The following is a 25002-nucleotide window of genomic DNA, read 5'->3' as shown; positions in this document are numbered from 1 at the left end:
CAGGGGGGAAACTGTCAGGGACAGTACTTGGTCCTGCTAGTGAAGGCAGCGGACTGGACTTAATGACCTTTCAAGGTCTCTTCCAGTTCTAGGAGATAGGTATATCTCCATTTATTATTATTATAAGATGTTGCTGGAATCCATCTAATAAATTGGAAGCATTTTCCTATCAGACTATTTTTACTGATAGTCTTTTTTTTAAATGGATTTTACTGACAGGCTCTTTCTGTGATTTAACTTTCTCACTTTCTCAGACCGATAGTGAATTTGTTGACACCCTTTGTGTGTGTGATGGCCTGGTCAGATTTTGGCAGGCACTCGAGTTGTTTGGATCAGTGTTACGTTGCTATCAGGATGGGGGCCTCTCTGCTACAGGCAATTCACTGCTGGGGACCTGTCCAGAAAAATTAGGTTGGCTTGGCAAGCGTCTGTATCCTTAGGGAAAGATCGGACTAGTCAGTGTCTTATAACAGTGCTGGAAAACATGAAGATATTGCCCTTAATTTCATTATTGCAAATGGGGATTAAATGTAATGGTTGCAGTTCTAGCTGCAGAGCTAAGAGCCTGCAAATCCGTGGACCATGTTTGTGGATCACGGATTGGATGCAGATACAAATTTTGCATCTGCGCAGGGCTCTATGCAGAGCTCAGACTGAGTAACTGGCCTGTGCATTGGGACCTCTGTCGGGATGAGGATGAGGGGAATCCCACTCTGTACCCCACAGGTATCTTGGCTGCAGTAGTCCACAGTGACTTGTGCATACCCCTTCCCTGATGTAGGCAGGACTGAATAGCACAGGGGTTCTCAGACTTTTGTACTGGTGGCCCCTTTCACACAGCAAGTCTCTGAATGCGACCCCCCTTCTACATTAAAAACACTTTTAAATATATTTAACACCATTATAAATGCTGGAGGCAAAGCAGGGTTTGGGATGGAGGCTGGCAGCTCGCAACCCCCCATGTAATAACCTCGCAACCTCCTGAGGGGTCCCGACCCCCAGTTTGGAATAGCGTGAGGCAGATGGGAGCAGCTGGGTGCTGAGCTCCTTTGAAAATCTGCCCAGCACTCACAGATCCATCTGCTTTCCTTCTGCATGCTGACCAATTAAACAGGTGGGCCAGGGGAAGGCAGAAGCAGAGGGAGATGCCAGCTGGCTCTCGTGTTGATGGACTTGAGAACTTGCTTCCATGCAGTTACTGGTGCCTCAAACGGGAAACTGAGGTGAGTGGCAATTTGCAGGGTCGCTGTGAGGAGGTGCCGGGGAGGAGGGCAACGTGTTTAGAAGACTGCTATGCACATGGTCTTTAGGAGCATACTGGGTCAGGGCGCTCCATGGCCACAGTATATGCTGGGGTGGGGTCCAATATTTGCCCCTCTGAGTGTAAACCATGATGGGATTGTACTTCAAGTGACTGCAGTTCCCAGGGAATGCATCACAAAAATAAGTCATCTGGGCCAGTCCCCCACCTGTGGCAGGACTAAGTATTATCTAGACCATCCCTGACAGGGGTTTGTCTAACCTGTTCTTAAAAACCTCCCACGACAGAGATTCCACAACCTCCCTAGCTAATTTGTTCCATTGCTTAGCTACCTTTACAGTTAGGGATCGAATGATAAAACGCTGTGCGCTGGCCAACGGTTATTTCTTGTTAATTGATAAAGGCAGAGGGAAGCTAAGGGCCTGATCCTGTGCCCCTTAGACAGGCAGAAGCTTTGAGTTTTGTTTAAGCAAGTGCAGAACTGGGTGCTGATACTGTAAGAAACCAGCTATAATTATGTATGGAAAGAATTAGCTGCTACAGATGTTAGCCACCTAGGGTGAATCTGCAAGCTAGGCAACAGGGGTGCTCACAGAAGCCAGTAAGATCCAGATGGTGATTGTCAATTGTTTAAATTTTTTCTGCGTTTAGACCCATATTTGGAAATATTAATGTAACAATACCTACCGGTAGCTCTTCTATGGCACTTCACAAAGGAGCTCAGTGTCATTATCTCCATTATACAAATGGGGAAACTGAGGCACGGGAAGATGAAGTGACTTGTCCTAGGTCAGCCTGCAGGCTAGTGGCAGAGGCAGAAAAAGAACCTAGGGCGCTTCTGTCCTAGTCCAGTGCCCTGTCCGCTAAACAGTATATGAATGGAATCTGGTCAGTGCTCCTTGCTTATGGGAAGGTCCTGTTTAAATGAACACTGCTGGTTTTCCAGGGCCTGGCATTGTGGAATGCCAAGGGGTAGATCAACCTGAAAACCAAACCACTGACAGAGGCCCTGATCCTGCAAGCTCACGTGCCTAGGCAGACACTGGCATTCCCGCAGAGCCCCCCTGAAGTCAGTGACTCTGTGCAAGTGGGAAAAGTCGGCCATGCACAGGAGCTTGCAGGCTCCAGGAAACTTGTCTTGGGTCTTTGCCCTACATCCACTGAACAGGAATGGGGCCACTTCACCAGGATGACTTGAATCCTGCTCCCTTTAAGATAAAGTCTGTACAGCGCTGAGCACGATTGGCCCCTGACCTGGCTGATGATGGGCCCGTGGGTGCTCCAGTGATACACACATGCAAATCCCAACCTGACCAGTGATTGTGGGTGCACGAGCTTTTACACTGTCTATTGACTTTAAAAATCCAGCAATCCTGCAGCTAGACAGTAGCTTAGGGCCTATCCCGCAAAGTCCAGAGCACTTTCTGGTGCGAAGTGCCTTCAGCTCCCTCTAAGGCGTCTGGTCCTGCATTTTTGAAGTCAATGGGTGTTTGCCATTGGCTTCCATGAGCTCAGGATTGGGCCTGAAAGTTAACAAGAGTTGTCGCTGCTCAGCATCTTGCAGGATCAAGCCCTGAGATACCTAGACAAGTGAATGCATAAGCCACATAAAGTCATAGAGTCCTGTCATTTTCCTCCTTGTTTCTTTGTGCTGGGGAGGCCGGGGGGTGACAGACCTTCTCATCTTCCACTCCCCTGACCCCACACAAACAGCGCCATTCTCTGTCAGTCCCAAGTCTTTTGGAGAACTGCCCTGCTGTATGGGGCCTGTTGGGAGTGGTGGGGGCCAAGCTGGGAGATGGTCTCTCTGGATCAGACCTTCTGTTAGCGTTGATAAAACAGATGTTAAGTTTATGAGAATGTGTCTAGTGTTTAGACTTTATGAAATGCTTGTAAATTGCTCCATGTATTAATCTCATAACAGCTGTACCCGGGCGTTGTAAGGTTGTATTGAGTGTTTGCATTGTAAACATTTGTAACTGTGTAACTCAAACAGGAAAGAAGCATTAATGAATGTAAAATGCTGGCTTGCTACAGAAGGTGTGAGGTCCTGCCCACCAAGAAGGCCCATTGAAACTCAACAAGCTGTGATGAAACAAAGAACAAAAGATTTTGTTAATTACTCTCCCCATGAAGAGGAGATGTGCTCAGCATCTTGCAGGATCAAGCCCTGAGATACCTAGACAAGTGAATGCATAAGCCACATAAAGTCATAGAGTCCTGTCATTTTCCCATCGGCTTGAACTCTGGGGGAAGGGAATAAAAATCCCTGACAAGAAAAAACTATCTCTGTGCTGCTTGGACTTTGAGAGAGCAAGATTTCTAAGCATAAGCAATAGATCCCCAGCTGCTTAGCCTGGGTTAGCCCTAGGGGACATATAGCTACTTTTTGGAACCCATTACTGAACTCATTTGCGTGTGTCTGTTTACCTGCTTTAACCTTATAAATAACTCATTTCTTTTTCTTAGTTAATCTTTAGTTAGTTTATAATTGGATTGGCTACAAGCCTTGTCTTTGGTGTAGGATCTAAGGTGTAAGTGACCAGAGGTAAAGTGACTGGGAGTAACCTAAATATTATTGTGATTTTTGGTGTAAGGGACCAGGTATCACAAAGGCAAGCTTACCTGGGTGGCAAGATGTACTGGTTTCAGAGTCGTGGCCGTGTCAGTCTGTATCAGCAAAAATAATGAGGGACACGATCATAGGACCTAACCACATCAGCCACTCCATCAGGGGCTCGTTCACCTGCACATCTACCAATGTGATATGACATGTGCCAGCAATGCCCTTTTGCCATGTACATTGGCCAAACCAAACAGTCTCTACGCAAAATAATAAATGGACACAAATCAGACATGAAGAATTGTAACATTCAAAAACCAGTAGGAGTCTCCCTGAACACTCAATAACAGACTTAAAAGTGGCAATTCTTCAACAAAAAATCTTCAAAAACAGACTTCAGCGAGAAACTGCAGAACTGGAATTAATTTGCAAATTGGACACCATCAAATTAGGCCTGAATAAAGACAGGGAGTGGATGGGTCACCACAAAAAGTAATTTTCCTTCTGCTGATACTCACACCTTCTTGTTAACTGTTGAGAATAGGCCACTTCCACCTTAATTCAATTGGCCTTATGCCCAAATACGTTTGTTAGTCTCTAAGGGTATGTCCATACTACCCGCCCAGGTCGGCGGGTAGCGATCGACTTCTCTGAGTTCGATATATCGCATCTCATCTAGACGCGATATATCGAACTCCGAACGCGCTCCCGTCGACTCCGGAACTCCACCACCGCAAACGGCGGTGGCGGAGTCGACGGGGGAGCCGCGGACTTCGATCCCGCGGCGTCTGGACGGGTAAGTAGTTCGAACTAAGGTAGTTCGAGTTCAGCTATGCTATTCGCGTAGCTGAACTTGCGTACCTTAGTTCGAACCCCCCACAGTGTAGACCAGGCCTCAGATGTACTGGAGTACCCAAGGGGACTGTCTGTGACTCCATGTTCAGGCTGTTGTAGTGCTTGAGGAGTTCACACTTGATACTTGGCTGGTGAAATCTAAGTTTAGAATTCACAACTAGTTTGGGGTTTGTGCCCTGCTTCTTAACAGAAGCACCAGCATCACGGCAGAGTGTGAGCCACTCCCGGCAGCTTGACATCTCCCAGAGATGCATTCTGACGGCAGAGTATCTACTTCATTGGTGAGCCCTTGACCTCTGTCCTCCCAGGAACTCACTGCAATTTTACATGCATTATTTCCTGGAATTACTTACTGGGGAGGGGTGGAAATGGGATGGCTTGAGCCACAGACAACAAAGAATGGATACTTAATGACTACAGGGAGAATACAAAAAGGAAAGGGGGATCCTCTTATTAACTTCCTATTGTCCAAGTGCAGGTTTATCTAATAACAATATCTAGCTCTTACATAGCATGATGCATCGGTAGCTCTCAAAGCTCTTTAAAAGAAGGTCACTATTGTTTTACCAGTGGGGAAACTGAGGCACAGAGCGATAGACTCATAGAACCATAGGATTAGAAGAGACGGCAGGGGGTTAGACTAGACGACCCTTGCTAAGATGCAGGATTTGTTGTGTCTACGCCATGCAAATCAAGTAGCTATCCAGCCTCCTTTTGAAAACCTGCAATGAAGAAGCTTCAGTAAGTGATTTAACCAAGCTCACCCAGCAGGTCAGTAATAGAACCCAGATCTCCTGAGTGGTGCTTGAGTGCTCTGTCCACTGAGCAATACTGTCTCCCGATGCAATTGTTCATCCAATACAGTCAAAACAAAGACACTAAACTTGATTCAGGAGCCCTTAGTGCTAGAGGAGCTTTATAAATAGCGGTTGGCTATTGTCAACTAAGCCAGTAAGGAAATGTATCTTCTCCCACATTCAAAGAACAATACAAACTTTAGAGGCTGTATTGTACCGGAAATGCCAAATTTAGGTGCATCAGAATCTGTTTTCCAGTAAAATCCTATTTGTACAGCTGGGTTGAGGGTGGAGGCGGAGGGAGGGCAATATAAGTCTTAATTTTTTTAATCTAATACCAAGTCTAAGGTGGTGGATGGATTCTAGAAAATAGTAATGCGCAAGACTGTGTGTGTAGTTCACCCCAGTGGGTCTGGCCGAACACCTGGATCACAATGCTGTCCAAATACAGTTAGATGCAGTTTGTTGTAAATTTCAATTAACCTGAGTGTTGTAGGGTTTTGTCAACCTTCATTTAAAGGTGACCAGGAAAGGAAAATAAAATTGGGTTCTCATTTTCTGCTTCTTTTGATTATATAAGGAAGTCTTGACTTTATTAATAGAAGAAGCTTATTTTTCTGTCTAAGGTACTTTACGTTACCGAAGTGTTGGAGCACCTCACAATCTCTTAATGCGTTTATCCTGGCAACACCCCTACAAGATACAGAAGTGCTGTGATCTCCATATACAGATGGGGACTTGTGGCCCAGAGAGATTGTGACTTGCCTGAGTCACATAGGAAGCCTATGGTAGAGCAGGGAATTGAACTGAGGTCTTGCAGTCCCAGCCTAGTACCCTACCCACTGGACCATCTTTCCTTTTCTACTTGTTTTTTTTTATATCATTTTATTTTCCTTATAAATATCAGGAATATTGAGTTTTATCTTCGGTTTAAGCATTGGCCTGCTAAACCCAGGGTTGTGAGTTCAATCCTTGAGGGGGCCATTTAGGGATCTGGGGCAAAAATCTGTCTGGGGATTGTCCTGTTTTGAGCAGGGGGTTGTACTAGATGACCTCCTGAGGTCCCTTCCAGCCCTAATATTCTATGATATCCACTGGAGGTCTCCTTGGTGACCAGCCCTCTGTGGAGAAAGAAGTGATTCAGGACTATTTAGAAATCTGGATGAGCACAAGGCCATGGGGCTGGATACACTGCTAAAGGAGTTGGCGGATGTGATTGCAGAGCCATTGGCCATTATCTTTGAAAACTCATGGTGATCAGGGGAGATCCCGGATGACTGGAAAAAGGCTAATGTAGTTCCCATCTTTAAAGAAGGGAAGAAGGAGGATCTGGGGAACTACAGCCCGGTCAGCCTCACCTCAGTCCCTGGAAAAATCATGGAGCAGGTGCTCAAGGAATCAATTTTGAAGCACTTAAGGGAGTGGAAAGTGATCAGGAACAGTCAGCATGGATTCACCAAGGGCAAGTCATGCCTGACTAACCTAATTGCCTTCTATGAGGAGATAACTGGCTCTGTGGATGAGGGGAAAGCAGTGGATGTGTTATTCCTTGACTTTAGCAGAGCTTTTGAGACAGTTGTGAAAGGTTGGATCACGGAAGCCCCCTTGGGAGCTGCCACCTGATGTGCCAAGACTACTTCTGCCCCTGCTTTCCCACCCCTTCAGCTTGGGACTTCAGTGCCCTGCCTGATTTGAGCCAGACTTGCTAGCCTGCTGCAAACCCAGACCCAGGTCTGAACCACGTCCCCTAACAGCTGTAGGCTTAACTGAAAGCAGCTAACAGAAGTGTTCTTGTCTTTAGCACTCAGATGCCCGACTCCCAATGGGGTCTAAACCTAAATCCATTTTACCCTGTATAAAGCTTATACAGAGTAAACTCATACATTGTTCGCCCTCTATAACATTGATAGAGAGATATGCACTTTGCCCCCGCCCCCAGTATGAATACACACTCTGGGTTGATTAATAAGTAAAAGTGATTTTATTAAATACAGAACGTAGGATTTAAGAGGTTTCAAGTAGTAACAGACAGAACAAAGTGAATTATCAAGCAAAATAAAATATAGCACGCAAGTCTAATACAGTAAGAAACTGAATACAGATGAAACATCTCTGAGGGTGAGATCTTAATACGTTTCTTTCACAGACTAGACACCTTCCTAGTCTGGGCACAATCCTTTCCCCTGGTACAGCCCTTGTTCCAGCTCAGGTGGTAGCTAGGGGATTCCTCAGGATGGCTCTCCCCTTTGTTCTATTCCACCCATTAATATATCTTTTGCATAAGGTGGAAATCCTTTGTCCCTCTGGGTTCCCACCCCTCCTCACTGGAAAAGCACCAGGTTAACGATGGATTCCAGTTCAGGTGACATGATCACATGTCGCTGTAAGACCCCCAAGCCTTCATTCCTCCGAGCCTGACTCACAGGAAGACCTGCCTGCAAACAGAGCCATCCACAGTCAATTGTCCTGGTTGATGGGAGCCATCAAGATTCCAAGCCACCATTAATTGCCCACACTTTGCATAATTGCAATAGGCCCTCAGAGTTATATTTCATATTTCTAATTTTAGATACAAGAGTGATATATTTATAGAAATAGGATGAACACACTCAGTAGATTATAAGCTTTGTAATGACACCTTACAAGAGACCTTTTGCATGAAGCATATTCCAGTTACATTATATTCACTCATTAGCATATTTTTATAAAATAATATAGAGTGCAATGTCACAATGGTCTCCCACAGTATTCTTGCCAGCAAGTTAAAGTAGTATGGGCTGGATGAATGGACTATAAGGTGGATAGAAAACTGGTTAGATTGTCGGGCTCAACCGGTAGTGATCAATGGCTCCATGTCTAGTTGGCAGCCTGTATCAAGCAGGGTGCCCCAAGGGTCGGCCCTGGGGCCGGTTTTGTTCAATATCTTCACTAATGATCTGGAGGATGGCGTGGACTGCACTCTCAGCAAGTTTACAGATGACACTAAACTGGGAGGAGTGTTAGATATACTGGAGGGTAGGGATAGGGTGACCAGACAGCAAATATGAAAAATCGGGACAACGGGTGGGGGGTAATAGGAGCCTATATAAGAAAAAGACCCCAAAAATGGGACTGTTCCTATAAAATCGGAACATCTGGTCACCCTAGGTAGGGATAGGATACAGAGGGACCTAGATAAATTGGACAATTGGGCCAAAAGAAATCTGACAAGGTTCAACAAGGACAAGTGCAGAGTCCTGCACATAGGACTGAAGAATCCCATGCACTGCCACAGACTTATGACCGAATGGCTGGGTAGCAGTTCTGCAGAAAAGGACCTAGGGGTTAGAGTGGACGAGAAGCTGGATATGAGTTAACAGTGTGCCCTTGTTGCCAAGAATGCTAACAGCATTTTGGACTGTATAAATAGGAGCATTGCCAGCAGATCGAGGGATGTGATCATTCCCCTTTATTCAGCATTGGTGAGGCCTCAGAATACCGTGTCCGGTTTTGGGCCCCACACTACAAGAAGGATGTGGAAAAATTGGAAAGAGTCCAGCGGAGGATAACAAAAATGATTAGGGGCTGGAACACATGACTTATGAGGAGAGGCTGAGGGAACTGGGATTGTTTAGTCTGCAGAAGAGAAGAATGAGGGGGGATTTGATAGCTGCTTTCAACTACCTGAAAGGGGGTTCCAAAGAGGATGGATCTAGACTGTTCTCAGTGGTACCTGATGACAGAACAAGGAGTAATGGTCTCAAGTTGCAGTAGGGGAGGTTTAGGTTGGATATTAGAAAAAAACGTTTTCACTGGGAGGGTGGTGAAGCACTGGAATGGGTTACCTAGGGAGGTGGTGGAATCTCCTTCCTTAGAGGTTTTTAAGGCCTGGCTTTACAAAGCCCTGGCTGGAATGATTTAGTTGGGGATTGGTTCTGCTTTGAGCAGGGGGTTGGACTAGATGACCTCCTGAGGTCCCTTCCAACCCAGATATTCTATGATTGGGAGAGTGGAGATCTATGTGGAACTTTCTCGAGCCTTAGGTGTAGCAGCAAAGCAAGCGATTGAATTTTTAACAGAGACGTGCTCTCCTTATGGGGCCAAGTGTTGGAGTAAAAATGGAGGTTAAGCAAAGTAACAAAGACATTTAAACAGGCAGAATAAAGTATCCCTTCCCTTCTCAGATGCTCAGGTTTCACTTCCTTAGAACTTGTCATAAACCTCCTAGTTCTCTAGTCATCCATAGAACTATCCAGGGAAAAAACAGGGAAGACAAAACCTGAAATTCTAATATTTAAAAACAAAACAAAACACAAGCAGATTTTTTTTTTTTTTTTGAGGGGAGGGGAGACAACTCTACTCTGCAGACTCATTATGGAGCTAAAAAAAATGGCCACAAACTCCAAAGAACCGTACCCCAGTTTGCAGGCCACCTACCTGCCCAGGTAAACTCACACCTCTGGTGTGATTCTGCTGCTGTCAGCATAAGTACAGCGCACACCCTGCAGAACTGTAAAATTGAAACCACTTTTTGAGAACCAGCCAGAACTCACCTCTCGGAATGGATTGGGAATTTCCAGTACACACTCTCTTTCTCTCTCTCTCTCTCTGTGTGTGTGTGTGTGTCTCTCTCTCTCTCTCTCTCTTTCTGGGTTATTTTCCCACATCTCCTGTATCATCGACATTCAACCGGTTTGACTGGTTTAATGGCACGGTCTCCATGTAATCAAGGCAGCAGAAGCTGAGCGACGGGATTGCTCTAGGGAACGGCAGCAGGTTAGGATTCTCCTCCTCATTTAAATCAACAGCTTCAGTCCAGGCCAAGCCCTCAGTTTTGCAAAGCCAGTAGGACTGTTCTTGGCAGTGAGGGTCCATGCTTGCAGATGCTTCCGCAGGATCAGGAAGGTAGAGACTGCAAGAAGTTACCATCTGACAGCTGTTCTGTGTCCTATGTGAGCTGAATAGGCAGATCTTGGAACAGTTCCAGTTGGACAAGTGTCCATGTACCACAGAAATCAGACCCCTTCCCCGAGTACCTGGAAAAGGCAATTGGATGCATCTGTATTAAAGGGTTTGCTTACCACAGACTTAAGTGCTGTCAGATGAACAAAGAAGGCTGCTGCTACAGTGAGAGAACGTGCATTCCCTCTTCATGCATGCCTCTATCAGCAAAGGGAGAAGGGCTGCCCATGGTCTGACACTGTTGTTGTAGCTGTGTTCTGAGTGAGACAGGGTGGATGAGGTAATATCTTTCGTGGGACCGACTTCTGTGGGTTGAGGTAGCGTGAAAGCAGGTCTCTTTCACCCTCAGAAGTTGGTCCCATCAAAGATATTCCCTCCCCCGCCTTGTCTGTCCAGAGTCTGACTGTGGTGAGCACAAGGCAACGCGCTGCTGGGAAGAGTTGCTCGGTAATATTTGAGGAGCGATTTCTGCACCACTAGAAAAGATGCACAAAGGAGATGTCCTCTGCATTCTGTCTGCATCAGTTTCCTGATTCTGCCACAATCCCACCGCAGTTTGGGGGCCTGGAACTATTTGCCAGCGTAGCTTACGCATATACAGCCGAATCTCAGCCCCTGCGTCAGCCCGTGCAAACAGGCTGGAGCAAAGCGGAGTGGCTCGGGGTTGGGAGAAACAGAAGCCTCTCTTCCAGGCTCAGTGGGCCCTAGAAAGGAAGGCCGGTCCAGAGGTTGAGGCACTAGCATAGGATTGAGGGGAATTTAGTTGAGTCCCTTACTCTGCCACAGATTTCTTGTGTGACGTTGGGCAAGTCACTTAGTGTATGTCTACTCTGCAGTTAGACATCCGTGGCTGGCCTGTGCCAGCTGACTCAGGCTCACGTGGCAAGGGCTAAGGGGCTGTTTAACTGCAGTGTAGACGTTGGGATTGGGCTGGAGCCCGGGCTCTAGGACCTTGCAAGGTGGGAGGGTCTCTCTGAACATCTACACCACAGTTCAACAGCTCCTTAGCCCGAGTCAGCTGCCATGGGCCAGCCGTGGGTGTGTAAGTCCCTCTGTACCCCAGTTCCCCATCTGTACTCTGGGGACGATAGCGCTGCCCTACCTCACAGGAGTGTTGAGAAAATAAATACACTGACAAGTGTGAGGAGCTCAGATACTATGACAATGGAGACATGGGCACCAACTTATATGGGCTTCTGGGGCTTTAGCCCCAGGAATATTCACAGACAGGGGCTCTGCTCCAGCAATATTTGGAGCTAGGTTTCTCCCCTGCCCTGCACTGCCGGCAGCCCAGAGCCCTTTAAATCCCAGCCGCGGCTGGGAGTCAGAGGGCTCTGGGCTCCCTGCTGTGAGGAGCCCAGAGCCCTTTAAATCACAGCGGCCGGGAATCAGAGGGCTCTGGGCTGCCGCTGCAGCCCAGAGCCTCTGATTCCCGGCCGGCTGAGATTTAAAAGGCTCTGAGCTCCCCACCACAGCGGGCAGCCCAGAGCCCTCTGATTCCCGGCCGCGGCTGGGATTTAAAAGGCTCTGGGCTCCCCGCGGTTGCAGGCAGCCCAGAGCCCTCTGATTCCCGGCCGCGGCTGAGATTTAAAGGGCTCTGGGCTCCCCGCCGCAGCGGGCAGCCCAGAGCCCTCTGATTCCCGGCCGCGGCTGGGATTTAAAAGGCTCTGGGCTGCCCGCCGCAGCGGGCAGCCCAGAGCCCTCTGATTCCCGGCCGCGGCTGGGATTTAAAAGGCTCTGAGCTCCCCACCGCAGCAGGCAGCCCAGAGCCCTCTGATTCCCGGCCGCGGCTGGGATTTAAAGGGCTCTGGGCTCCCCGCCGCAGCGGGCAGCCCAGAGCCCTCTGATTCCCGGCCGCGGCTGGGATTTAAAAGGCTCTGAGCTCCCCACCGCAGCAGGCAGCCCAGAGCCCTCTGATTCCTGGCCGCGGCTGGGATTTAAAGGGCTCTGGGATCCCCGCGGCTACCAGCAGCCCAGAGCCCTTTGAATCCCAGCCCCTGGCCGCTGATTGCCCCCTCCCCAGACCCCTTCCCCAACTGCCCCCCAGGACCTCCACCCCCTATCTAAGCACCACTGGTCCTTGTTCCCCGATTACCCCCTCCCGAGACCCCTGCCCCTAACTGCCCCGTGGGACCTCACCCCCAATCAAAGCCTCCCATCTCCGTGTCCCCAACAGCCCCTCCTGAGACCCCACCCAACTTCCCCAGGACCGCACCCCTACCTGTCCCCTGATAAACCTCCTAGACTCCCATGCCTATCCAATTGCTGCCTGTCCTCTGACTGCCCCTTCGAACCTCTGCCCCATCCAACCCCTCCTGCTCCTTGTCCCTTGACTGCCCCCCGGAACTCCCTACCTCTTCTCCAACCCCCAAATCGCTTACTGTGCCACTCAGACCAGCGTATCTGGCTCCGTGCAGCTCCAGACAGTTGCTGCCAAGCTCCCCCATGGAGCCCACAGCCCTCTCCCACCCGCAGCACCTGCCTGCCAGATTTGAACACCTCAAAATTCAGGAGTGCTCAAGCTCGGTTTGGGCAGCTTTTACTTCATTTCTCCCAAATCAGTTTCCCCTGCAAGGTGCCAACTGAAGGTGTTGGAGAACAGAGAGATCGGGTGGCCTCCTAATGCCTGGAAAAGAGACAAAGGCCGGAGGAGGGAGTTTCAGTGCCTGTGCGGACTTCTGGGAAGTGCACGGTGTGGAAGGGGATGCTGTGATGCTTTGGAACAACTCCATACAAAGCCAGTCAGGACTCTGGGGGAGCCTCCTCTCTCAGAGCATACTGTCTCCAGGGCAAGAAGCTTACACCTTCCTGGGTCTGACCTCAGAGCATTCAGCTTGCCCTTCCACATCATGCACTTTCCACAGCGAGTCTGCCCAGGCTGGTCCTGGGGCAACCAGAGGGCCCTGCACCCCAACTCCGCAGTCAGATGTGACTCTCAGCCAGACAGTAAAACAGAAGGTTTATTAGATGACAGGAACACAGTTTAAACAGAGCTTGTTGGTACAGAAAACAGAACCCCTCTGTCAGGTCCATCTTGGGGGGTGGGGAGCCCAGAACCAAGTTCTGGGTCTCTCCCCATTTCCCCAGCCAGCTCCAAACTGACACTCCCTCCTCTGGCCTCTGTGTCTCTTCCGGACAAGGAGGCCACCTGATCTCTTTGTCCCCAACACCTTCAGTTGGCATCTTGCAGGGGAAACTGAGGCACCCACACAGTATTCAGAGAAAATATTAAGAACATTCCCACTTCATCACAACAGGTGCAACAAAATATAATACTGTATATTGAAGTAGGCAAGTGCTGCTTCTGACTTTCCACTTTTAATTGACCCTTGTAATCTTGTGGCACTGACACGTTGTAGCTTCATTTTAGATCTGCTTACAGGGCAGGAGCGGGGGGGGCACCACCATTTTGGGCCCCACCAAAAATTATACAAACCTGCCGCCTATGAATGGAGACACTGTTAGTACCTTAGATAGCTGCTACCTGTGGGGGAGTTTGGCCAATGGGTAGAGCTGGTTGGGAAATCCTGGGTTTGCCCCCTTGAAAAATGTTGATGAAAATGTGGGGTTTTTTGTTTTTCTCCCTTCTCCTCCATCGCAATTGGCCTCTGATCCCCTTTGTGAAATGTGTTGCTTTGGGCAAATCACATCTAGCCTGGTTTTCCAGAGGGGCTGACTGCTCCCAGTTCCCACTGACACTAAGGGGAGATGTGGATAATCAGAACCTTTGAGAAGTTCATTGATTTCCAATGTCCATTCTACCATGTGTCAAACGGGCGTAGCGATGCTCTCCTCCCTGAGATGTGGTGGTGTGAAGCTGGATTACTCGGCTGATGTTTGTAAAGATCTTTGGAGATAAAAGGGGCTTCTTAATGGCCATAAAGGAGCAACTGATCCCCGCATAAAATAAACATTCCCCTTTGGGTGTAGAAAAGTTGATCTTTTGTGGTTATGCCATTTCGCCTTGAACTGCCAAGCTGTGAACAGTAAAGCAGTTAGGGACAAAGGGAAAAGAAAACAGGAGGGATGACAGAGGAGGAGCTCTTGGGAAAGCGAAGTCTCTCCCCCAAACTTGCCTCTGCTGTGGTGCTTGCAGATCAACCCAAAGTGATTGCAGAGCTGGCAGGGTGTGACTGCTGCTTATCATGCTGATCATAGAATCATAGGGACCTCGAGAGGTCACCAAGTCTAGCCCCCTATGCTGAGGCAGGACACATAGAGCATCCCAGACAGATGTTCTCCAACCTGTTCTTAAAAACCTCCAGCGATGGGGATTCTACAACCTCCCTAGTCCAGACCTTAACTACCCTTATAGTTATAAAGTTTTTTCTAATATTTAACTTAAATTCCCCTTGCTGCAGATTAAGCCCATTACTACTTCTCCTACCGTCAGTGGACATGGAGAACAATTGACCCCATCCTCTTTCTAAGAGCCCATAACAGATTTGGTGACTCTTTTCAGGTCCCCCTCAGTCTGCTTTCTCAAGGCTAAACATGCCCAATTTGTTTGTTTTTTAACCTCTCCTCATAGGTCAGGTTTTCTAAACCTTTTATCATTTTTGTTGATTTTCTCTCGACTTTCTCCAATTTACCCTCATCTTTCCTAAAGTGGGGCACCCAGAACTGGACACATTACTTCAGCCGAGTCCTCACCAGTGCCGAGTAGAGCGGAACAATTTCCTGCTGTGTCTTACAAATGACACTCCTGTCAATATGCGTGAAAATGTTAGCCTTATTCACAACTGCATCACATTGTCTCATATTCAATTTGTGATCCACTATAACCCCCAGAACCTTTCCTGCAGTGCTACCACCTAGCCAGTTATTCCCCATTTTGTAGTTGTGCATTTGATGGTTTTTTTCCTTCCTCAGTGCTGTGCTTTGCATTTATCCTTATTGGATTTCATCTTGCTGATTTCGGGCCAATTTTCCAATTTGTCAAAGTCATTTTGAATTCTAATCCTGTCCTCCCGAGTGCTTGCAACCCATCTCTCTGCTTGTGTGGCAAATTTCATAAGCATATTCTCCATTCCATTATCCGAGTCATTGAAGAAATATTGAAATATGATGAGGGTGGTACAGATGTATTGTAATCATCGTGCTGTTACCTTGGACTCACCCCACCTGACTGTATCCACCAGTTGTCTCATCTTATTATAGTTGGATTGTAAACTCTTTGGGGTAGGGTCTGTCTTTTGAGAGTCCAGAGGGAGAGCAACAGTAGGGCCCAGATCCCTGAGTGTGGCCTCTGCTCACTTCCTTAATACACACATCAATGAGGCCCACTTTATAGATGGAGCACTTTGGCCCAGAGAGATTAAGTGACTTGCCCAAAGTCCTCCAGGGGCCTGTGGCAGAGCCAGGAACAGAATTCTCTTCTTTTCAGTGGCCTCTAAAGAGGGGATACTTTTGTATGACAGCATCATCGTGTATAATGTCTACTAGGTGACCCCTGCTACAGCCAAGATGTGAGGTGTGTTGGGATCTGCGGCCTGAGCCGAAACCTCTTGGTGTTATTCAGATGTAGAATCTGGACACTGTGATGCTAGGCATGAATATCGAGGTTCTAGGTAGATGATTTACAGGAGTGATTTTTCTGGCTTTCCAAAAGTGAAGCAGGCATCTCAATGGAAACCAAGAAGGACACGGTCTGCATCCTGGCGATCTTGCAGCCTCGGTTTGGACACAAGTGAGGGTCGTTAACAAACACAGGATGGGACAAGGGTTACAATGATCAGGCCTGCATGGTTTCCTCGGAAGACTGGGCCATGTGATGGTTCAGATAAGTTAGATTTATTATTAACTTCTGGTGGGCGACGTGTCCCTGTTGAATGTTTTGGAGGGATTTCAGTTTACAAGAGCTTTGGAGGAGGGCATTTCAGGGACGGGGTCACTGTGGGAACAGGAACTAGGCCTGATTTTCAGACGTGTTGAGCACTCAGGAGAATTCCTGCTAAAGTCAGTGGGAGCTTCAGGTGTACAGTCCCTCTGAAAATCACACCCACTGAGGCAGGAGAAATAGGGGACATTGGGGGTGGATCAGAGGAGGCGAGGATGAAAACAGAGACAGCATTGGGGATCCAATCTGGCCTTAAACTGTGTCTGATGCTGATCCCAGACACAATGAGATTTTAGCTCCTGTTTGCTGGGCACAATGATTCCACTCAGCCGCTCACACTGAGCTATTCAGACTGGAAAGAAAGAACAACTTCGCTGGGAAAAATTACAGTGGGCATCTGCTGTGTGAATGGCACTGGGCAGCGTCCAGCAGTAAACAGCAGCAAGGTTTCCGTGCACTATTCCAGTAGCAAGTGGGCAGGGTGGGATACCAAGAGGAGCGAAAGAGGGTGGCATTTTTACAGGGCTGCATAACTAGGTGAATAACTGGCACTGCTGTGGCCCTGTGGAGGGACGGTGCCAGCGAGGGCATGTAGCAGAGCGTGTTAAGCAGCTTAATCCAGTTAAAAGTTAAGCACTTTTTTACTGCAAAATCTTTACTTGGCAAACCTACTAACAGCTTGCAAAGCCCTCTGCAGCAGGGACGCCTGCCGCAGTCAGTGGAAGTTCTGCATGTCAGGGACTCGTAGGGTTGAGATCATGTTTTGTTTCTTCATTTCAATACACAGGGCCACATCCTCCACTGGTGTAAATCAGTGTCACTCCAGTGAAGTGAATGAAACTACTTTGATTTATATCAGCAGAGGATCTGGCTTTCGAAGGGTTTGCGAAAGGCTTAACTGAGACAGCAACAGAGATCAGGGTTTACAGCAGGGGACCCCTGGGTTCTCTTCCTGGCTGTGATACCGACTTGCTGTGTGGTCTCGGGCAAGCCACGTCTGTGTGCCTCCATTTTCAAAGTGGCAATGATGATGCTTAGCTGCCATACCGTGAGGTTTGCTGCGTCTAATGACTCTTTGCAGAGCTCTTTGGGATCCCAAGATGAGAGCGAAGTATTCATTATTATTACATGTTAATGGTGATTACTACGTTTCTAAATAATAGTCCCAGGAGGTTGGAGAATTAGAAGCTACTCCGGAAGAGAGGTTTGTTTCCACTCAATTTAGTAAGAAAACACAAGTGGTATTTTCTGTTTTCATTGAGAATTCAATGTAGCAGCCACAAAGCTTTTATCCGTCCCTAGGGAAGCAGGGGGAGTCAAACAGGGGCTCGGCTAAGTGACTCAGAATTCTCTGCAGTATAAGGTCTTTGGGGCAGGGAATGTGGTGTTTGTTCAATGTTTGTACAGAGCCTGGTTCAGTGAGACCCTGGTCCACGAGTGGGACTGCTAGATGCCACTGCAACACAAACAATAAACAGTAACACTAACACACGTGCCGCTGCAGCAAACGCTCATTGTCCGATGGCCGTTACTCGTCCGATAACCATCACTGTGGGAAGTTAAGGGTCCGTGGGCCCAGCTCAGAGACACTGTCTCATTCCACTCGCGACCCGGCACATGAAAATCTCCAGCTGAGGAAAACCACAGGTTCTGCAATTGTAAATCTCTGCCATTTTTGCTCTTCTGCAGAACTAAGCCGTCACTTGGGAGCATGTGAGGGATGTGGGCGGGGAGGTACGTACAGGGCCTGATCCCCCCCTGCCCCCGGGCTTCCCATCATTATCAAGCCACTGACTTGAGTGCAGTGACTCCAGGCTTACAGCGCCGTGAGCGAAAGGAGGGCCAGGCCCATTGTGCGCAGCTTTTTTTTTTTGCCTTCCTGCTGTGCTTGTTTCTCTCTCCCAGTCTAAACAGACCCATGTACTCCTGACTTGTTAACTCAGCCTCTCAGGAAACTATCCACAGGGCAAGGAGAGGCCATTTCCCCAGAGCCTGCTGTCCAGTAGAAGCCCCCTCCACCTGGGGACTGGCCAGGAGCAGACACTTCCAGGCAGAAGAGAGGTTGTTTCCCAATCTGCCTTAGCTCAGTAGCAGAGAATTCCCTTCCCCATCCTCTAACTTTCCAGGCAGGGGAAGAGTCCCTCCCTGCCGGCCCACCAGCATCCTGTTGACATGTCTAATCAGGTTTGCGTCTGGCTTTGCAGTAAACTTTACAGGAATGCGGGGATTTGGAGGTGGGGTGGGAAGGGAGTTGATGACGGTTACAGGCAGTTAAAGGAAAGGGGCGAGTGGGTAGGAAGCCTGAGACGTCGTCGTTACTTTGGGTGAAAATGAGGGAGGAAGGTGGTGGTGGTGAGCTCACAAACTGGGAAATGGGGTGGAATAATCAAGGGTTAAATACTCGTCCTTCACGACCTCCTTTGTTGGTCTGGTCTATTACAGTAACTCCTCACTTAACATTGTAGTTATAGCAGCAAAGAGTCCTGTGGCACCTTATAGACTAACAGATGTATTGGAGCATGAGCTTTCATGGCATACCGATGTTATGCATGTGGAGAGATAGGGCATATAGCTGCCCAATGCCCAAACCTAGAAGAGCTCATGCAATGCGACCTGGGAAATCTAGAAGAACCATGTGACCTAATAAATCTAGTAGGGGTAGCGATGGCCAGTTAAAATGAGTGGTATAAAGACGACTGCGTTAGTAGACTCAGGAAGCGCGGTCACACTGGTCTCGGGAAAGTTGGTCAGGCATGATCAACTATCTCAGGCCAAGCGCACAGGAATATCCTGTGTCCATGGGGATGTCAATTACTACCCGACCATCCCAGTAAAGATAGAGGTCCTGGGAAACCCTACTAGGGTGACGGTGGGGGTGGTCCTGAAACTCCCCTACCCAGTCCTCATAGGACGAGACTTCCCAGGGTTTGGCAGTCTACTTCCTGGAGAGGAGTCAGAAGAAAGTAATAACCCAGAGAGCAATGGGATGACCTCGATAGTTAGCAACCCCCCAGTTTTCCATGAATTTGCCCGGGATTTATTCTCGCCCCCTGGGAAGACCAGGAAGACTCGGCGAGAAAGGAGGGCAGATAAGAGGAGGGGAACGAGAATCTTGACCCAGAACTGGAAGCCTGTACTCGTAGGGGAAAGGGTTGGCCCGACTGACAAGGGGACTAGGCAGGAGGTCGATGAGCCAACAGCTGGGTCCAGTTCCCCAGGGACCTCCCTCGAGAGGGAGAGGGAAATAGAACCCCCTGAGTTTGGGCAAATTGGACCTTCACTGGAGAATTTTGGACAGGATCAGGCCAATGATCCAGTCTATAACAATATTCACAAAGAAGTAGTTGAGGTGAATGGGGTCCCTGTGGAAGGAAGAGCCAAGGGCCCAGGGCCGTATTATATGATCAAGAAGGATCTGCTGTACAGAGTAGTCCGGATCCAAGAGCAAGTCATGGAACAGCTCCTAGTACCACAGAAACATCAGAGGGGCGTGATGGAGTAGCCCACAGCCATCTGTTCGGGGGGCATCTAGGGGTAGATAAAACCCTGGATCAAATTCTGCAGAGGTTCTTTTGGCCTGGAATATATGCGGCGGTTCGACGATATTGTGCCTCCTGTCCGGAATGCCAATTACATGGGCCCCGAACACCCTTAAGGGCACCTTTGGTACCTCTGCCGATTATTGAAGTCCCCTTGAGCGAATAGCTATGGACTTAGTAGGGCCGCTAGAAAAATCAGCCCGAGGCCATCAGCACATACTGGTGGTGCCGGATTATGCCACCCGATACCCTGAGGCCATCCCCCTACGGAACACTACGTCCAAGACCATAGCTAAAGAATTAATCCAAATTTTTGCTAGAGTGGGACTACCCAAGGCGATCCTGACGGATCAAGGAACCCCCTTTGTATCTAAATTAATGATGGATCTATGTGCAATGCTCCACATATGGACCCTAAGGACATCAGTCTATCATCCGCAGACCGATGGCCTCGTCGAGCGTTTTAATAAAACATTAAAGAACATGATATGAAAGGTGGTAAGGTGGGTTGGGAAGAACTGGGACACCCTGCTACCGTACCTAATGTTTGCGATAAGGGGGGTGTCTCAGACTTCAACTGGGTTTTCCCCATTCGAACTGTTATATGGCCGCCACCCCCGTGGTATACTTGACATTGCCAAAGAAAGTTGGGAAGAACAGCCGAACCCAGGGAGAAACCTCATCAAGCATGTGTTGCAGATGAAAGACAGGATAGCCCAAGTCACCCCCATAGTGCGCGAACACATGGAGAGGGCACAAGGGGCCCAACAAATAAACTACAATCGCCAAGCGATGACCAGAAAATTCCAGGTGGGAAATCGGGTAATGGTGCTCGTACCCACAGCGGAGAGCAAGCTCCAGCAATATTCAGGGCACAGGGGCCTGGCTCCACCAATGTTCCGGGCCGGGTCTCTCCCCCAGCCCCACCTGCCTTCCCCAAACGTCCCTGCCTGCGCCCTGGGCAGTGGGCGGCTGCCCCCAGCAGCTCTGCTCTGTGCTACGCTCTGCCGGCTCCCCGCATCAACTGCCGCCGCAGGGTCCTAGCACCCCCCAACCACGAGTGCCAGGGCAGGCTGATCCTGACCCTGCCCTTCCGCCTCAGACGGACGGACGGACCCTTCCCTTTTCCAGCGGGACCCTCCACCAGCACAGGGGACCCCCCTACACCCAGTCACCGCTCCTGCCCCACCCTGGGCAAGGGGCAGCCCCCACCCCCAGTGAGGGGCAGCAGCAGAGGAGGAGGTGCACATGTGATGGCAGCTCCCCCCCCCGGCACCCACCACAGGGGAGGCGAGGGGGCTTCCTGGACCTCCTGAGAGGGGCCCTAGGAGCAAGTACAGTGACAGTGGTGCGAGGTGAGTGTGCTGCTGGGGCGGGGGAGGAGAGGGGGCCCCTCTCTCGCAGCTCACTGCTGCCGTCTGGGACGGCTGCGGGGGAGTCCTCCTCTCTGACCCCAGCCGGGGGCAGCCTTCCTGCACCCCAAACTCCTCATCCCTGGCCCCGCCCCACCCCAGAGCCCTCACCCCCCCCCACACCCCAACCCTCTGCCCCAGCCCTGAGCCCCCTCCTGCACTGTGAACCTCTCATCCCTGGCCTCACCCCAGAGCCCTCACATTTTTACATTATTTAAAAATATATATATTGGCTTACAAGGCAGGTGGGTGCGGGGTGGGACTTGGACCTGTTCTGGGCACCACCAAAAATTATACAAACCTGCCACCCCTGCCATCTGGGTCAGGAGGGACTTGCCTGCGGAACCGGGGCTGGGAGCTGCAGCCGCCTGACAAAGGTAGGCGGCAGCACCAGCTGAGTAGGGGCTGGAGCAGATGATGACCCAGCACCTCTCTGACTCTCCTGGTCACAGTAACCGGACTTTGGGTATCCAGTCAGTAGATCTGACTAGACACTGTCAGGTCCCCTTTGCAGTCGAAAACCGGGCAACTGGCCACCCTACTGCTGGTGGATAATCGATGACTCAGCGGAGGCCTGTGGTGTGTGGCTAGCATTGCCCTTGCTTGCAAGGGTGCAGCTCACAGCGAAGTCCGTGGGAGTTTCGTGCATGGAGCCAACGGGGCGTTGGGCCGGTAGTCCAGCAGTCAGGTTCAGTACCAGCAGAATCGTCACTGCAGCTGGCATTCAGCTCTGCTATCCTGCCCTTACTCAGGAGGTTTTATTTTGCTGGACAGTTCCCTGGTTACTTTTGGCGCGGCAGTAGCAGATGATATGCTGTGCCCCTCTAGTTCACAGCAATTAGCGTAACCTGGTGGAGGGAGGGAATTCTTAGAGACATGGTGGCCAATGTTCTGTGCTGGGGTTTCTCCTTCATATCATAGGCGCTGACTCCATGGGTGCTCTGGGGCAGGAGCATCCGCAGGGAAAAATTAGTGGATGCTCAGCAGCTCCCCACCCCTCTGCCCAGCTCACCTCTGCCACCTCCCGGAGCGTGCTGCATGCCTGCTTTTTCCCCCTAGCTCCCTACGCTTGTGCCGCGAAACAGTTGTTTTGCGTGGCTGGGAGGAAGAGGGGAGGAGGGAGAAAGCAGTGCACTTAGGGAAGAGGCGGGGCTGGGGTGGGGATTTGGGGAAGGGGTCCAATGGGGCAGGGAGGGGGAGGAGTTGGGGCAGGGACTTTGGGGAAGGGTTTGGAATGGGGGTGGGGCAAGGGAGGGGAAAAGGTGAAATCGGGGCTGGGGCGGGGGGTGTTGAGCACCCAGTCGTGCCGGGGAAAGTTGGCGCCTATGCTACTATCACGAAGCGGACTGTATTCAGAGTGCTAGACTGTCTCTTACGGCTTCTCCACACGATACCGCAGTCCGGATTCCGGGGGTGTGAATTGCAGAGTGCTCTAACTGCCCCGAGTAGTCCCTGCTGGCACGAACTGGAAGGTACCTAGTTCACTTTGGTGCAGTCCCGTTTCAAACAGGGCTACAGATTTACTTGTAAACGCTCTGAAAACCCATTCTGTAGGCAAAGAGTGAGTGCTGCGAGTCGGGGGAGGGTACAGTGCATTTTTCATACGTAACGAAGAGATTGAATCCCAGCTTTTGGTGCCAAATGAAACTCAGCTTCATCTCTGGAGGCATGACGTGCGCCTGCATAAGAAGACCTATTCACTCAGAAGGATCCCAGTGTACTTAGTACGGACACAGGAATCCTCTTACTTGCCCCCCGATGTGGAGCTGGCTCTGGGGAGCAGCACAGCACCTGTTCCAGTGGCAGCCACGTTACACAAGAGTTTAGAACTGGAAGTAAAGAATAACCACTTTCAGCTGAAACTGCAGAGGGATTTCAGGTAGCAGAATGAAAATAAACAGCAGTATGAGAAGAATGTATTAAGTGACGAATCCCTGGGCTTCTCTCTGCCTCATGAAATTGAATATTGAACCAGACTTAGTTCAGGGTGATAGAACCTGTGTCGTCTTTCCGCCTGACGGTGTTTTGAATGTGGAGGCAGATGAGTTAAATCGACCCACTTGTTTTCCCTTTCTCGTGGCCGCGAGGATGTTCTGTGGACTCTGAGGCATGTATGAAATTAATTCCTTCTCCCAGGAGCAAGTACTCTCCTTGTTCATGTGGCCCCGTAGTTAGAGCTCCGGATCTGCTGACTGCAATCTTACCGCTGGGGATGTTTGTTTATTTTAGGAGCTGCTCTGAGAGGAAAGCAGGGCTGTATTTGCTGGACCCTGCCGGAGCTCGGTGATCAGACATGCAGTGCCTTGGCCTCCTTCCCAGCCTAGATGGTGTAATTTCATTATTTTTTTCAGTGCAGTCAGGACACTGATCCCAGACTGCTGTAAGCTTGCGCTGACGTCGCTGGTAGATGAGGGAGCTCAGCCTGTTGCAGCATTGGGCTCTTACCTTGTTATTTGTAAATATGTCTCACTAAAAGGTACGCTATCAATTGACCAAATTAGGTTCAAAAGTACACTGTGTGTGTGTGTGTGTGTGTGTGTGTGTGTGTGTGTGTGTGTGTGTAAGGGATGGCTACAAAACCTAATATTAAAAGAAATGAGTGGGGATGGGGGTAGTTGTCTGTCAATTGGAAAGTTTGGTGTGTGTGTTTTTTGTTTTGTTTTTAAAGAAGAATTAATCACACTCTCTTACAATGGTTGGAAACTCATCACAGCAACCTTTGGGGTTGCCTTAACCGCTGAACCATGGGATAGCTTCCCAGAATGCACACATACAAAAGCAGTCAGGCAGTGTGGTAGGTGTGAACATACAAACATGGCTGACCAATGCCTGTGTCATGGGGAAGGGAAAAACGGATGTGTGAACAGAACTTAGTATTATTATTTATTGTTACTATTTTATTATGTGTATTGTGGAAGTGCCTAACAGCCCCAGTCTTGGGTCAAGACCCCATTGTGCTAGGCGCTGTACAGACTCAGAACAAAAAGACTGAGTCAGGCGAGTGTCACAAACTTGTTGTACTTCAAAGCTGAGATTTTTTTCAAAGCTGCTTAGTGGACTCGGCTGCCCTGGGCCCATTAATCCTAATGAGAATAAGGTGTCCATACCCCTTTGACAGCGTTGAAGCTCTCAACCATAGCATAAGCGTTAGTCTGTAAGGTGCCACAGGACTCTTTGCCACTTTTACAGATTCACACTAACACGGCTACCTCTCTGATACTTGACAACCATAGTGTTAGGATATAGATATTCAGGCCTGTCTGCAAAGGCCTATACTTTAAGAATTTAGGTGTATTCTTATCACCTAGCTAGTTATAAATGTGTAAAGGAAAGAATAAAAAATCACTGTCTGTCTGTGTAATGGCCTTCTCTTACTGTGACAGTCTGAGGCCTGGTTCTTCAGCTAAGCAGCAGAGGCCAGCCATAAACTGGGAAATGTATGGTCACATCCTCACATTCCAAACTAGTCACATTGAAATAAGGTGCACTTGGGCTGTTAGAAATACAATCCTGTCCTGATATTCCTATCACTTCCAGAGAAAGGGAAGAGCCTAGAAGATGTAAAAGGAAATTTAGTTTGATAGCATCCTGTCTGGCAGGAACTCACTTATCAATAGCTGGGATGTGAAATCCTCATTTCTGTATTGTTCTATCACTGTAGTCTCCACTTCCCTATTGTTTGTCTGTATAATCTCTGACTGGTTCTGTGATTGTTTCTGTCTGCTGTATAATTCATTTTTGTTGGGTGTAAACCAATTAAGGTGGTGGGATGTAATTGGTTAAATAATCATGTTA

The 25002-nt window shown here is 49.1% G+C and overlaps 1 protein-coding gene across 3 annotated transcripts in view; it reads left to right on the top strand.

Moving 5' to 3' along the window:
* Window positions 1-25002, top strand: part of P2RY6 (pyrimidinergic receptor P2Y6) — a 94396-nt gene that overhangs the window by 1397 nt on the left and 67997 nt on the right. For 2 of the 3 annotated variants that reach the window (XM_039489154.1, XM_039486834.1), the window contains exon 1: window positions 22748-23086. The exons of the other annotated variant lie outside the window; for it this stretch is intronic. The gene's annotated coding sequence lies outside the window, so the exon portion shown is untranslated. Of the gene's footprint in view, window positions 1-22747; window positions 23087-25002 lie in introns of those variants that run through there. 3 annotated transcript variants of the gene reach the window in all.

Source organism: Mauremys reevesii, linkage group 1 (assembly GCF_016161935.1).
Source record: "Mauremys reevesii isolate NIE-2019 linkage group 1, ASM1616193v1, whole genome shotgun sequence".
Taxonomy (NCBI): domain Eukaryota; kingdom Metazoa; phylum Chordata; order Testudines; family Geoemydidae; genus Mauremys; species Mauremys reevesii.
The sequence above is the reverse complement of the archived record's forward strand: the minus strand, read 5'-3'. Positions and strand labels throughout refer to the sequence as shown.